General features: G+C 36.2%; 1 pseudogene; it reads left to right on the forward strand.

Annotated features, from left to right (window-relative positions):
- LOC128979359 (E3 ubiquitin-protein ligase Topors-like) overlaps positions 1-13,734 on the forward strand; it is a 181,637-nt pseudogene extending 167,903 nt beyond the window's left edge.
- Positions 13,735-14,454: the final 720 nt, after the last annotated feature.

Raw genomic sequence — 14,454 nt, forward strand, 5'->3', positions numbered from 1 at the left:
TGTTCTAAATAATGCTCTCACTGTACTTTTGAGATATGGTAAGAACCTAATTCAGCAGTCCTTTTCTTGGTGCAGTTCTATAATAAAATATATTTATATTTAGTATTTCATGTGGTGGTATCTTCAGACACCGCTTTAACTTATTTACAAAGTATATTTACAGGTTCTGTTATTAGGTTGTGGGTAATATATTCCGCATACAAGGAATATGAAGTCAGTTTAGCAATTTAAGAAAAACTTTGAGAATTTCCAACACGGCAATTCAAATTGGATATTGAGGTGCTGCAATATGTGGTTTCCCACAAGAGGGATTCTATAGCAAATTAGCCGGTTACTCCCCGCTTGCTATTTTGTCTGGTATTTTTCCAGGTGCTGTAACTATAATTCAAGGGTTCTTGGCTCGGAGAGGGCTAAAGGGCCTCTCTCCTCTCGGGTACAGGGCTCTCAGAACTGTAATTCAAGTTGTTTCTTCCCAGTTCATGGGCTGTGGCTTTTCTTGGCTTTGAGAGGGCTTAAGGAGCCTCTCTCCTCTCGTGCCTGCCAGCACAAGGCTCTTGAAGCATCAGTTGCTTCAGGCTGTAGCAGTGCAGCTCCTCTGGGATTCAGTTCCCTCAGGGCTTTTCCCCTTTCTGCTTCTGGTGCAGGGCTCTCAGAACGTTGATTGCTTTGGTCCAGGTACAAGAACCGGGTGTAGTTTGCCTGCTAGAACAGGCAAAGAGCTGCAAGGTTGGCAACATTTGGGTCTTGTTGGTTCTCAATAACAAGGCAGATTGCCTACCTTCTCGGCTGGTTTAAACATTGTCCAAAGACAATTAACGTCCCTTGGTAACAGAGAAACCTGATAGCTTAACCTATAGAATGGGGTGTCCAAACATGGACAGGGCACGCACAGTTCACAGGTGTGATACAAAGTTAGTTACATCTTGCTACACGTTTACCTGGATCATCTAGACTCCAGGAAATGTCCAGGTTTGCAAATTCACAGGTGTTTAGCTCATTGTCTGGCTTAGGGCATATTTTGGGATTTGTCTCTTCAAGGACAAGCTCCCATAAAATTTTATGAAAGTTTCATCTAATGGAAAATGTAGAATAATCTCTCATAGCTATTTTGAATGTACCGTACAGAGTGAGGGCTTCTTCCTGTTAAGGCTTGTTGATGATGTCTCCTTTTTAGGAAAGAATTTTCAATGTCATAATTATTGCAGGGGAATGAATGTAGGCAGAAGTTTCTTTTAAGGGCACTGCTTTCTGAAACATAAACTCTTTTGCATTCTGTACAAGGCAATTTCTGTACTTTACTTAAGTTACTACTGTTATAATTAACCTGGTCTCAGAATTGACTTGAAAAGGAGAAGTTAAGAGGAAATTTATGTGCTAGCACAAAAAAACCCTCTTTGTTTTCAGCATTTTGAATGTTTTTTCCGTGATATACTGTACTAACCAGACATACCTATTAACATCAAAAAAGGTACTAACAGTACTGTGATTGAAATTTTCATAGAAAAGAAAAACATGTTAAGGATTTAGTTGTTCTACCATTACACAGAAAAAAGAGAAGAAGGGAAGCTTCAAATAATAATCAAAAGTTGCTAAAATATAAATTTTAAGTATTTACAGGAAAACTGAAATGAAAATATGTGAAAGAAGCACCTGTATTAAAAAAAAAAAAAATCGGACATTTCTCTCATCAGTAGCAGATGTGTTGTGATATTCTGAACATTCCAAACAAGGACTATCATGCACCTGACTCTGTGAAAGAAAAAATTGTCTTTCCTATAAAACTCCTGCCTTTCAAGTCTACTTACATAAAAGCATTTTTCACTCTCCATCATCTTTATGTGTGCCCTTTTAGAAAACACTTTCCTTTACAGAAACTCCAACTTCAGCAGCTTCCTCAGGGATATCCTCTGGTATAGAGGAAACTATGTCTTAGTTGCTGTTGCGGGGTGCTCCAAATCCCCCCACCTTCCCTCATTGTCTATGAACAGAGGTCTGAATAGAGGAGACAATGGTGTGAAATGCTCTTCCCCTGCCCTGATGACAGTAATAACCATCTATTGTCCCCGCCGGGTGGAGGCCCCACAGGGATTTGGAAACGTGGTAAGGGGGATATTTCATATTTTGCCTTAACAGTTTGTCTAGGAATATATAAAAGGGTGCGCAGAGAACAGTCGGGCCTCTCACTTTCTGCCGCTCCCAGTTTCACATGGCTCACCCGTGTTTGGGGGCCTACTCATTTTGTCTCTGCCATTTTGGACGCTCATCTCTTGCTGCTCTTGCTCACTTCTCCCCGGACCGGCCCGCCAGGTGTGGGACCTGCCTGCCACCGCCAGCCTGAGACCGATCCTGCTCGGGAGCCTGCCAACAAAGCCGTGAGTCTGCCTGCCTGGGACCTGCCTGCCGTTTTGCTTCTCCCAGGGACAGATCCTGTAAAGCCTGAGCCTTGAATTGGATCACAAATTGACAGTTTCTGGAGCCTGTCATCAGAGAGAGAAAGCTAGGGACCATCTCCAAATTCCTGCTCCGATTTTCATGAGTAAATCCGGCCTGCTCATATCTCCCTAAGGGTTATTGTTCGGCCTTTGATTTATAAGTGGGTGAAGCTATTTGTGGCTTAGCCTTTTCCAGACTCTGAACTCTCTAAATTGTGTCAAAAATTGACATAAGAATCCTGGAGGAAGTCATGAGCAAATAGAACCTGTAAATAATTTTTATCAGTTTTGTACATAGTTTTGCATGGGGTTTGGGGAAAATAAAAATAACTATATTTTTATAATTCCTGCTTTGTTAATTTAACCCCAGACTAATACAGTTGCTCTATATCATTAACCTCTGCATCTCAAAGAGAGGTCCAGCAATAACATGTCCAGAATAATCAGATGTTGTTAAAGGGCATAATATCTGAGAAACTACTCTGTTTTCCTCTGTTACTGACTCCATTACTGCAGAACTCACCTGAAATTTTCATAGATACATACAGGAGTACATGGTACAGCCTCCTTTGTTCTCCTCTTTCCTGAGTTTGACTAGAATAGGGTTAATTTTCACAAGAAGATGGGAAAGGCTATGGTCAGGATAACAAACCAAACCGGCCTATGATATATTCAATACCATACTGAGTCACACCTGCTATATAAAAGTAGGGTGGTGAGGGCACGGGTGTGAATTTTGAGCACAGCAGTTCTAAACAGTTGAGCAGAGAGCATTATATAACACTAATTTCATTTATATTGTTGTTACTACTGTTGTTTCTTCTGGTTTTGTGTTGTTCTATTAAACTCTCCTTATCTCATCCTACAAGCATTTGCATTTTTCTCCTGTTTTTCCTTCTCATCTCACTGGAGTGGTGGGAGGTCAGAGAGGAATAAGAGAGAACCTGTGTAGTGTTCAGTTGCCAGCTGGACTTAAACTACATCATCTTTGTATCTCTTAATAAACACTGATTGTCCAGGGTATGGAACTGTTAATGTAGATTAAAACTTGTGTATTCAAAGGGTAAAGCTTAGTGAATCTGCATAATTGTAAATTTACAAGACATTCCCAAATACTGAGATAAGAACTATTTTTTCTTTTAATAATTTTTCATGTGTTGTAAGAAATCTATTGCAAACACTATAAAATAGAAAGAATACTCTTGTAAAATAGCATAAAGTTTGGAGGAATACTTTCTTTTTTTCCTAATATACTTCTGTTTTAGTAAAAATGCATGACACATGAAAGTACCCAAATAAATTATTAATCCATAATATTCAAAATTACTAATTAATTTTTTACAGATTAATTTTTACTACTGATAATAATATGTCAATTTCTATCTATTTTGCTAAGGGTCTCAAAAGTAACATTTTAAATTCAACAAAATTTCTTTTAAAAGTTTTTATAATTTTATTTTAATATGATTAACTTTTTAATGTACATAAGACAGTAATTAATGTACATAAGACATGGAAAACTAAATCGAGCATTCTATTTAAAATTAAAATAGTCTAAACCAGAAGTAGAGGGTGGGACAGAGAAGGAGGAAAAGGCGTTTAAAATATTCCAAATTACACAGAAATAGAAGTTTGTTAGTTTCATCTAATACAGTAAGAGATTAAATCAATTAATCAAACAACTCTCTATATCAAGAGTAAATTTTACAATGATCAGGAAAGAGAAGTTACAGGGAACCTGTTTCATTAAAGCTTAGTTACAGTGCAGGAAAACACCTGATTTTAATATGTGTGGTCAAGAAGTAGGAAGAAAAGAAAAGAGGGTGTAATGTTTACTCTGACAGAAGAAACACAGAAATGTATTCTTGTTTTCTATTTCTGCCACATAGGACACACCAATACTAGAGAAACGCACTATTAAAATCCAGTAAAACCTATTTAGCAGAATATTAAGAAATTATTGCAAAATAATCAAAGTATTACAACTTATATTTTCCCAATCAGAGCTGGTAATGTGCAGTTCACTATTTTGCCAGTAGTCACAGTGATAACCTGGCACATCCCATTGTCTTGGGATGCTGATGTAATGGAACTGCTGCAGTAAAGGACATGTTTCTGTTTAGTATACTCAGATGTTTCTTTGTCAAAAGGAAAAAAAGAGAAACTGGGCACTAGTTTATGCAAGAATCAAAGTAGCTAAGGTTTTGTTTTCCTCTTACCTTTGTTTGTTTGTTTTTGAGATGTCTTTGCAATTTTTTTAATAATTGTTAGTGTTACAGAACAGATGATACAAGTTAACCATTCTATAAGTGGGCCAAGGATAATGAATTTTTAAGAACTTTTTAAAGGGTGAACTACTTAATTGTTGATCCTTCCTAGTAGGAAATGCAACAATGTGAGGAGAAAATCATCTTATAAGGCTTGACTTTGTTATCCTGATTGTCTAGTATTAAACCAAGATGTGTTATATTAACCTGATGTCAAAAATACTTCAGACATTCCAGTTTAAGTTCCTTTTCAGGCAATAGCTTCCAGAAAGTAATCTTAAAGATAGACCCAGCAGTAGTAATGGAATATCTTGCCACAGGAATCCAAGGTTATATCTAGAAGCTCTAATGGTAATTTGCTTCCTCTGCAATGTACCTACCAAAGCAGAAGCAACAGCAATAATTTTCCCTAGTGACATCTTCAGCAGCAGTCTTGACAACAATCCTCTCATTACAGTTTCCTTAGAATAATAGTACCAATAGAAAGGACAATGAGAAAGATCTATTCGTTCCCTCGTCACTGACAAGAAAATTTGTTGAGATTACCGGAAAACATCTTGAAGGGAAGAGAATAAACTTGAAAGTTTCCAGTTAACTACAGGAATGAAAGTAGACACTTTTATTTGTAAAAATTGTAGCAGCAAAAATAATAAAAGCAAGTACCTGCAAGGATTTAGTAGATGTCAGACAAAAGTCATCACTAAATTGAACCTGTCTCATAGCTTGTCTCCTGAAGCAATATAGCATGATGTGTGGTTGTACATTCAAGGTCAACTGTTTGTTGCAGTCCTTATCAAGTGAAAAATGTCAGTTTGAGATGATTATCAGTGTATGTTTATTTATGTATCTATTTTAAATACAACTGATGGGATCGATCTGTACAAATGGATTTATTTTGAATGTATAAGTTGCCAAACTCTGCCAAAGTCTTCATATATAAAAGTAGAGCTACCAAATTCGCGTATATTCAGAACATACAAAAACAACAGGTTGCCCAGGGAAGTGGTAGAAGAGTCATCCCTGGAAGTTTTTAAGGCCAGGATGGATGTGACTCTAAACAACCTGATCTGGTATGAGGTGTCCCTGCCCATGGCAGGGGGTTGGAGCTGTATAATCTTTGAGGTCCCTTCCAAACCTGACAAATCTCTGATGCTGTGAATTATAAATTTTGTATCTTGCTGTCTTAAATTATTTCTGACATTTTACTCTAAACACTCTAACTTCTAATATCAAACACTGTGTTACTGTAACCATAACATTGCTATAATCCATTTAACAAATCTTTAAGTTTTGGTTCCATTTCATTTTTCATGCATGGATTATTTAGCTATACACTAGTACATGAAATAAATCTTATCTTCCCTGTAGAATCTTTTTTAAACTTACTGATTAATAAATGGAAGATAACTGCTCTACTGAAATCAGTTTTTCACAGTAAACGTTATTTACTGTAATACATAATGAAATCCAACAATGGAGCTCTGGGGTACCATTAAAGTGACAGATATACACTAACAGCATTTTCATTACAGAAGTGTCAACAGTTTTATATTACCTGTTCTTAGAATTTTGAAAATATCTCTGCTTATAATACATTTGCTGATCCTAATGACATTTATTATATTTTTACAAATAAATATTTGCTGATTATTTTGGTTGATAGATGATTTTTGTAGTGTGCTTGAGGGAGCGCAAAAAATAAAATTTCAGTTTACATGTTTAAAACAGCGTGAAAATGTAGGTTTCAGAATAAATAATAGATCAAGAAACAGTTCATGAAGTTACTTCACACTGATCTACCTGCAAAATCTTTTAAATGCAAATATGTTTTGGTTAGTTTTTTTTCAACTACCAGTGTCAGGGCATAAATCTTAGGCGCGTACTGCCATTATACATTCCTATTCTGTAATCTTTATTGAACCACTCAGTTCAAAAATCACTGACCCTGTAAAGATGCAGGTTAATCTTCTTTCCTAAGAGCAGTTCATAAAAAAAAAATCAATTCTGTTAAAGATAAGAGTCTACATATTTCAAACCACACTAACAGAGTCATGACGAACACATTTCTGAGGGTTAGTAAATGCAATTTCTGTGTCTGCCTGTCATAAATACAGAACTCTGTGCATATATCCTAAGAATTTTCATGTTTTCTGGAAATGTTGTTCTTCATTTAAATAATAAACAATTAGAATCTAGTAAAAACACATTGAAAGCTAGTTTGCAAAAGCTGATATTTGCTTTTCCACAGTTGTGTCATCGCACCTTTATGCCTTTCTTCTGAGATAGATGAATGTTTCCTAGGGGAAAAAGGGTCAGGAGTTAAATTAATTTCTCTTACATAACTAAAAATAACTGTCATATTCTGTATGGTGGGATTATCTATCCAAACCCTAGATTTTAACATGCATTGGAGAAGGTCAAGAGACATGAATAGATGTTTGAAATCCATTTAGAATGTTTTCTTACAGTCGCATGTGAATACTACTGTATTAATAATTAGGCAGAATACTACAGCAGAGATTTTCATCAGCTAAGTTTCTTAAACTGAGAATCCCAGAACTGGACACAGTACTCAAGGTGCAGTCTAACCAGTGCTGAGTATAGAGGGAGAATGACTTCCCTGCTCCTGCTGGCTACACTATTTCTGATGCAGGCCAGGATGCCACTGGCCTTCTTGGCTACCTGGGCACAGCGTTGGCTCAAGTTCAGCCAGCTGTCAACCAGGACCCCCACATCCTTTTCTGCCTGGCTGCTCTCCAGCCACTCTGACCCAGCCTGTTGTTATCTGAAACTTACAATTGTGTTCTTTGTCCATCACAAAGAACTTTTACATGCCAATATATTCAATGCTAGCTTTAAAATGTGTTTCTCTACAGACTGCTGCAGAGTGACTTTATAATAAGTCTGTTTTACGCAGCAGATAAGAATTCAAAACATTAATTTATAAGCAGAAGTTGATTAAGATAGGAGGAACAAAGGAGGCTTTCATTTTTATTTTTTTTAAATAAACTCTGGGTGTGAAAAATTTTTGGTTACATCATGGGCTTCCATGCTCCACTTCGGAAAACTAAGTTACATGTTTTTAAATGCTTCAACAATAATGCTTTTGTATGCTATTAAATTATAAAAAATGGCAACAAACTATTAAATTACATGATAATATTTTATATCCTTTACTGTTGTAACACCAAGAGACACAAGTTGTGTAAGTGCACCCCCAAAATTTTACACTATATTATATTATGTACATGAACAAAATTTTAACAATAAGCTCACCTGCTATTTTTGTGAATCATTTATATGCAGATTTTATCTCAAAAATGCTAGAAAAAGTTTTAACAAGTGAATTTTATTAAAAGTAGATAAAAGAAAACAAACTTCTAGATTCCGGTATCATTCAATAAAATTACAAAAAAAAAAAAAAAACAGTGTAGGGTTTTTTCTTTCTTTTTTTTTTTTTTTTTGTTCTATTATTTTCTTTTAAATTAATAACTTTTTTTTTTTTTTTTACAACATATGTATAGTGTTAGAAATAAATTCAAATTTTCCTGGTAAAGTGTTTAGGGTTGATTTTTTTTCTATTTTTTTCTCCCACAATTCAGTATTAGATACAACGTTTCTACACAATATCGTGCTATTGCAGTGATAAACATCTTGTATGTGATTTTACTTTGCAGAAAATATAAACAATATCAATCCAGGGTTATCTTACAGAAGTATACATAAAGCTATGGATAATTTTTCATGCCCACAGATCTATAAACAGATGCATTGATTTCCGAAACAGCTTCAGAAAGAGAGAACACAGAAAACTGATCTTAGAATATTTAACATCTTTCTTGTTTTAGTGTGACAATTGAGAAGAAGGAATGGTTACTTTCTTATTTTTTTCCTCATAAACATAGAACTATCCCCCACTCCCTAAGGAAACTCTTTTTTTAACTTTCAATAGGCACATGAACAATTGTAGAAATTAACTCCTTTTGGAAATAAATTTTCCCTAATTTTAGCAAAAATGTAATTTCAGAAATGTACTGCTCCATATTTGAAAATGGTACCTGATTTCTCTTTTAGCATTCCATGATGATAGTTTAATTCTTTTTGGCCAAAAAATGAAGGTGATATATATTTTGTTTTCGTCTGTCAGTTGTCGTAAGTAAAATCTGTGATTATTTGACAGAGATGGGCCCTATGCCTACTTTGAAAACCAAGAAAAATGCATGTATATATACAAAGTCAGAAGAGAACAAAGTCTGACAGGGTAGAAAAGATAGGAAAATGGACAATTTTGCTTTATGCATCTGGCTGTCAGGGAAAAAAAAAATATAAAATAAATATATATAAAAAATAATATATATAACCCCCCCCCAAACAACAAAATAAAACCACAAACAAAAAACCTGCAAACAACAAAACAAACTTGCTACTTGACCTAAGTGTAAAACTGGTAAAGATGACAGGAAATACACCACTTCTGAATTACTGAGAAATATTTTCCCTTATTTCAGATAGAATAGTATCTTTTTCATTTCTAGTTCACATTCTCACTCTTGATAAAAAATGACTGTATTTCACCTTTCTCCTTTCTATTTTATACTGCATGCTGTGGAGAAATTCTCTCTCATACAGAAGTGCTTAATATTTTCTCTTATTCTGTTGCATTTAGATCTCTTCTTCACATAACTTCTTTTCTTGAAGAACACGTTTTTTTCATTCCCTTCCTTTCAGAACTTTTAATATGAATTTGGTAATTGGGAATCTAATACACCATTTACTTGAACTGAAAGAATACAAAAAGGACCACTACATGGGATTTCTGAAAATATTTGTATATGTTATGTGACAACTAATAGTTCTTCTGTCATACATTGTTATGCTTCCATATGTAGAACTATAGATGTCATTTTTGATCAATGTCTTCAAATGGCAAATAGAAATCAATATTAATACATAGATATGTTAAAATAGTCTTTTTTTGTAGTAGTGCACTTCCTTACCTATTGTGCTGTTATTTCTACAACTTTTAGGTATTCATAATTTGCATCTTCCAAGCTAAATTTCAGATTTTTTTTTTAAAAGTAACTCAGGAATTCTGTTCTGCTGCTCCTCTAGGACTAAGTTTCAGTAACTGCATGAAATATTTTTTTTAATCTTGCCTTTTAACATTTAAATTATTTGTTCATAAATTGGTCCCAAATGTTAGATGAACTCATTCTTTCCAGTGTAATTTAGTGACATTAGGCAACCTAATTTTTTAAGAAATGAGACATTTATCTGAAATAACCAAAGTAATCTTGCCTATGTTATGTAATATTTCTATATTTTTGTGAGGGAAAACAAAACAAACAAAACAAACAAACAAACAAAAAAACCAAGTGTTATAGCAGATGGGGGGAGAAAAAGTAGAGCTTCAATCAGAAGCATTTCTCCAAGTCTTAGTTGTTATGAAAAATATGCACATACCCCAGAAGGATTAACTGTGTTTATTGCATTGCAAATTTTGAAAGCTTTGATAATGCCAAAAACCTTTAAAGATTCATAAAGGGTTTTTCAATAGTAAGGAAGAAATACAACATTAATTTAAACATGTGAATTCCCATGCTTGAAAAATGAGATCACAGAATTAATAAGAAAGATATTTTGGTATTGGACATTTCTGGATATTTCTTTTTTAAATGCTTCTCTTTCCATTATGACCAGCTATATTGAACCTAGAAATTAAATTTTACAAAGGATTTTTTAGTATAAAATAAAATAAGAATAAAAACATGACAGTTTGAAAATAAAAGTCAAAGGAAAATTCATATGTTATGTGAGCCTGTTCACAAACAGTTTATTAAAATATATTAGACAGATTTAAATATAGATTTCAGACCTAAACTTTTGTAATTAGAAAATTTCAGATTTCGAACTTGGGTTCAGAATGTCCTCCTTCAATTTCATATGTTCCTTTTGTTTGTTTGTTTTTGGGGTTTTTTGGTTTGTTTGTTTGTTTTTTGGTTGGTTGGGGTTTTTTTTTGTTTTTTCCTTTCCTGCTTTTCAGCGCTGCAGAAAGTAAATAATAACTGCTTGGTCATCACTTATGAAATTCAAGGCTGTAATTTACATATTATTGTTCATGTTAGGTCTTGGTCTAAAATAATTTAGTAGTAATTTTATGAGATACACTCTGTCACATACTGTTACATCACATTGAAATGACTTAAATATGTTCATTGGCATGACATATGCCAATGAGATTAATTTTAAAGCGCTTGTGGCACAAACAATTTGAACCACTTTAGTGTATAGACAGTGATCTGTAGTCTGGTAACAGACTGTGGTGATACTTTTTATATGGCTGTTTTAGAGGGTCTAATCGGAGTTGTAGAAATAATAAAATTCAAACTACTTATCTAATAGCATTATGTTTCAGCGTCTGCAGTTTGCTTGGATGTGGGAGAGTAGTTCGTGGATTTGGTTTTGTGGCTTAAGATAACAGCAATGGTTTCCTAGAAATGGTTAATGGCAAATTCAGTTATTGTACTTCATAAAAATGTTTATATCAAATTTTCCTATCATAGATTCACTACAATTGTTTGAACTTCTTTTCAGAAAGAACATTCTTTAGAGACTATTGGAGGATTGCACACTGCTAGTATTCTTGTTACAGTTATTTATAAAATAAAGAAAATGGCACTGTTGTATTGCACACTTTGTTGCTGTTTGTGTGTCCTCAAGCTCTGCAGCAAATATTTCAAAGAAGTTAATTTCTAAGAAACTGCAAGTCCTTTATTAAATCATTTGTGGTTGTATTAAAACAAATTATTCTTCATGTTCTTTTAATCTTCTAACTGAGTTTCTATATGGGACAGAAATTGTTTTCAGAGATATTTATTCAGCAAAACAAGTGTTTAGGCTTACAGAAGCTCTTTTAAAAGAATACAAGTAATTAATAAAATTAGTTGTATAAAATATTAAACTTTGAAGTTCAAAAAAAATCTTAAAAAATTGACTATTAATTTTTTATTGTTTGTGACATTGTATGAACTAAAGTAGAAAGTTTTGTTGTTGAATATAATTTGATAATCAATGTTTTATCATTAATACAGAGTAGCTGTGTAAAATTACACAATGATTCTGACCTATATATTGCTCTGAATGACTGGCGTGGAAACAGTGTTTCCAAGATCAGTTTCTTTTCCAAAGAAATGCAAAGTTTTCTTGCATTTAACTTGCTATAAATTGACACTAAAGCATATTAAAAAAAAAAGTAAATTCAAATAATCTTAAAATGCAGTTCCCTGAAAAAGTGTTAAATTTGGTCTAACTTTAACATACCTGAGAAAGATAATTGCAAATACAAATAAAATACAGAGATTTTTTTATGTTTTTGATATTTTCTTTGTTTATTTTTTCCATATTTGAAATTGACTTCTGTGACAGCCTACTGTGAACTTTGCAAGAATATCAGTCAGTAAAGAAGTGCCTACAGTTTTTACCCTGCACAGAACAAAACATATGCATACCTTGCTTTCCTGCAGGTAGATAAAACAAGTGAATGAGATGTTCAGAAAAAAAAGATGTTCAGAAAGAGGTTTCTGGGTTGTTTGGTTTTATTTGGTGGTTTTGTTTGGTTTTAAAATTGGTAGGCTTTTGTGTTCGTGTGGGTTTCTTTTTTTTTGTTTGCTCGTTTGCTTGTTTTTAATATGGCTATTTATAGCATCTATAAGGGACTGAAACATATGTATAAATTTGTCTCAACATTGTTGGGATAACAGTCTAAGCCACAAAGTTCTGTCCCTGTAGCTACCACGCAAATGAAGCTGCACGTGGAACCAACACAAGGAACCTAACCTTAGTCACTCATGCATGAGACTGGTCCAGGAGTCCACTGAGGGTTTTTAGGACCCTGGAGATTCCTTAGTGACAGCACTGGGCATGCATTCCACCACCAATTTGGTGGGGGGACATGGCTATTTTTAGCAACAGTATGGAGTTATGAAAGACATCAGAGTGTGGCAGTGAATGAGGCTGCTGGAGATTTGCTGTGGTGAGCAGGGCTGCTGTGGGTCTGCTGGGGGCATGTGTGGTGAAGGCACCATATGTCCAGAATTATGCCCCCAAACACTGGAAAACTTGTTCCAGCATGTTTGGGCAAGTTCCTCGTTCTACCCTCCTTTCTGGAGTGGGGGACCAAAGCCCAGGCACCAGCCAGATGGCAAAACAACCCCAACCAGCCATGTAAGAGGTAAAGAGCTGCATACACCCATCACATGAGATGCTCATGCTTCTTCCATTTAAGGGCATAATTCTAGCTTCACGCTTTCTATAGGCTAAAGCAGGTTGTTGACAAGAATGTCCACTGGCCAATTCCAGCCTTGAGAAACTTATAAATATTATCCTGCTTGTAAAAAACTTGGCTTTCTCCTTTGCTCTCTCCTTTTGCTCTCCAGAGCTTTGCATGATCTCGCTTTGTAAGTCTGCAGCACTTAAGCCAGTGCCTGTAAGTCTTCTCACTCCCACATGCAAGCGTACTAGTGGCCTCTGCAACACAGAGAAGAAGCCAGCACTCAGGGAAGGCCGCCGTGCCTCAGTTTGCCCAAGGAACCTGCAAAGAGATCCCTTCACTGAAGCTACGAAAGCCAGTGTCAAAACCCCAGTCCCAGCAGATCAGATGAAGACTCCACCATGTCTTAAAGAGGACTGGATTCCCCAGCTTTAGCCCAGAGCAGGAGGGACTAGCCCAAGCCTGGTAGTCCAACATCTGCTACAGCTATAAGCAGAAGACCAAGCAGCCATGACCTTGTGTGTACTGCACCATATAAGCAGGAACTGCGCTCAGCTGCCCTGCGTGACCCCGTTGTTCACAGGAGAGGAACGGAGCCTCCTGCTTCACCACTCCACAGCCCTGTGTCATCAGGGCAATATAAACTCGGGACTTCCCAACAGAGAGAGAGTCTCTTCGTCTCTTTGGAGTTCAAGAAAAGGACTGCATTGTAACCTTAAAACGGGAAGAAGTTGCTGATGAGATTCGTCGTTTCCAGCTAGTCTAAAGCTGAGCTGAGGGGACTGGCCACTCCACATAGCCATGTCCCTTCCCTGGGGCCACTTCCACTGGCCCCAAAGCCTGTTGCCATCAGGATCGGAGATGCCCGACCTCACCTTGCAGGACCACTCCCCAGGACCGGCGCTGCCAGGCCGACCCTGTCTGGGAGCCACCCCAGCCCTGCCAGCCCATGGCTGCCGAAGTTGCGCCATGGGACCACCCTGCCAAGGGAAGCCTCTGATCGATCGGCAGAAAGTCTTGCCCCTCCCACAGAGGTAGGAGGAGAAAGAAAGCCACTGTCTGGAGGGAAGCCCCCCTCTGTGGCCTGCAAGTGACCCAGCCTCAGTGTCAGCCCTGGGAGACTTCCCCACCCAGAAAGGACCAGCCCCAGGCCAGCACCAGGCAGACAGGCAGCAGCCAGTGTAACCCAGCAACTTGCTTCTCTACAAAGAAAGACACAGTGTATCTTTTCACATGTGCAACACTCACTAACATTCAGTTCAAAGCACCTGCGCCTAGCTGCATGACATTCTAGCTTGAATTGCCTCTGGATAGCATTGTAAATCTCTCTGTGTATATAGTTAAAGCTGCCAAGCTTGACAAGTCGAGTCGTCATCTGGTGGACAAGTGCAGAACTGCACCCTTCGTTTAATCAGAAATTAATTCTGTAAATATTCTAATTGGGTCAAATTGTACATACTAAACCAGTTATGGGATGTATTTTCAC

The sequence above is a fragment of the Indicator indicator genome, chromosome Z, assembly GCF_027791375.1.
Source record: "Indicator indicator isolate 239-I01 chromosome Z, UM_Iind_1.1, whole genome shotgun sequence".
Taxonomy (NCBI): Eukaryota; Metazoa; Chordata; class Aves; order Piciformes; family Indicatoridae; genus Indicator; species Indicator indicator.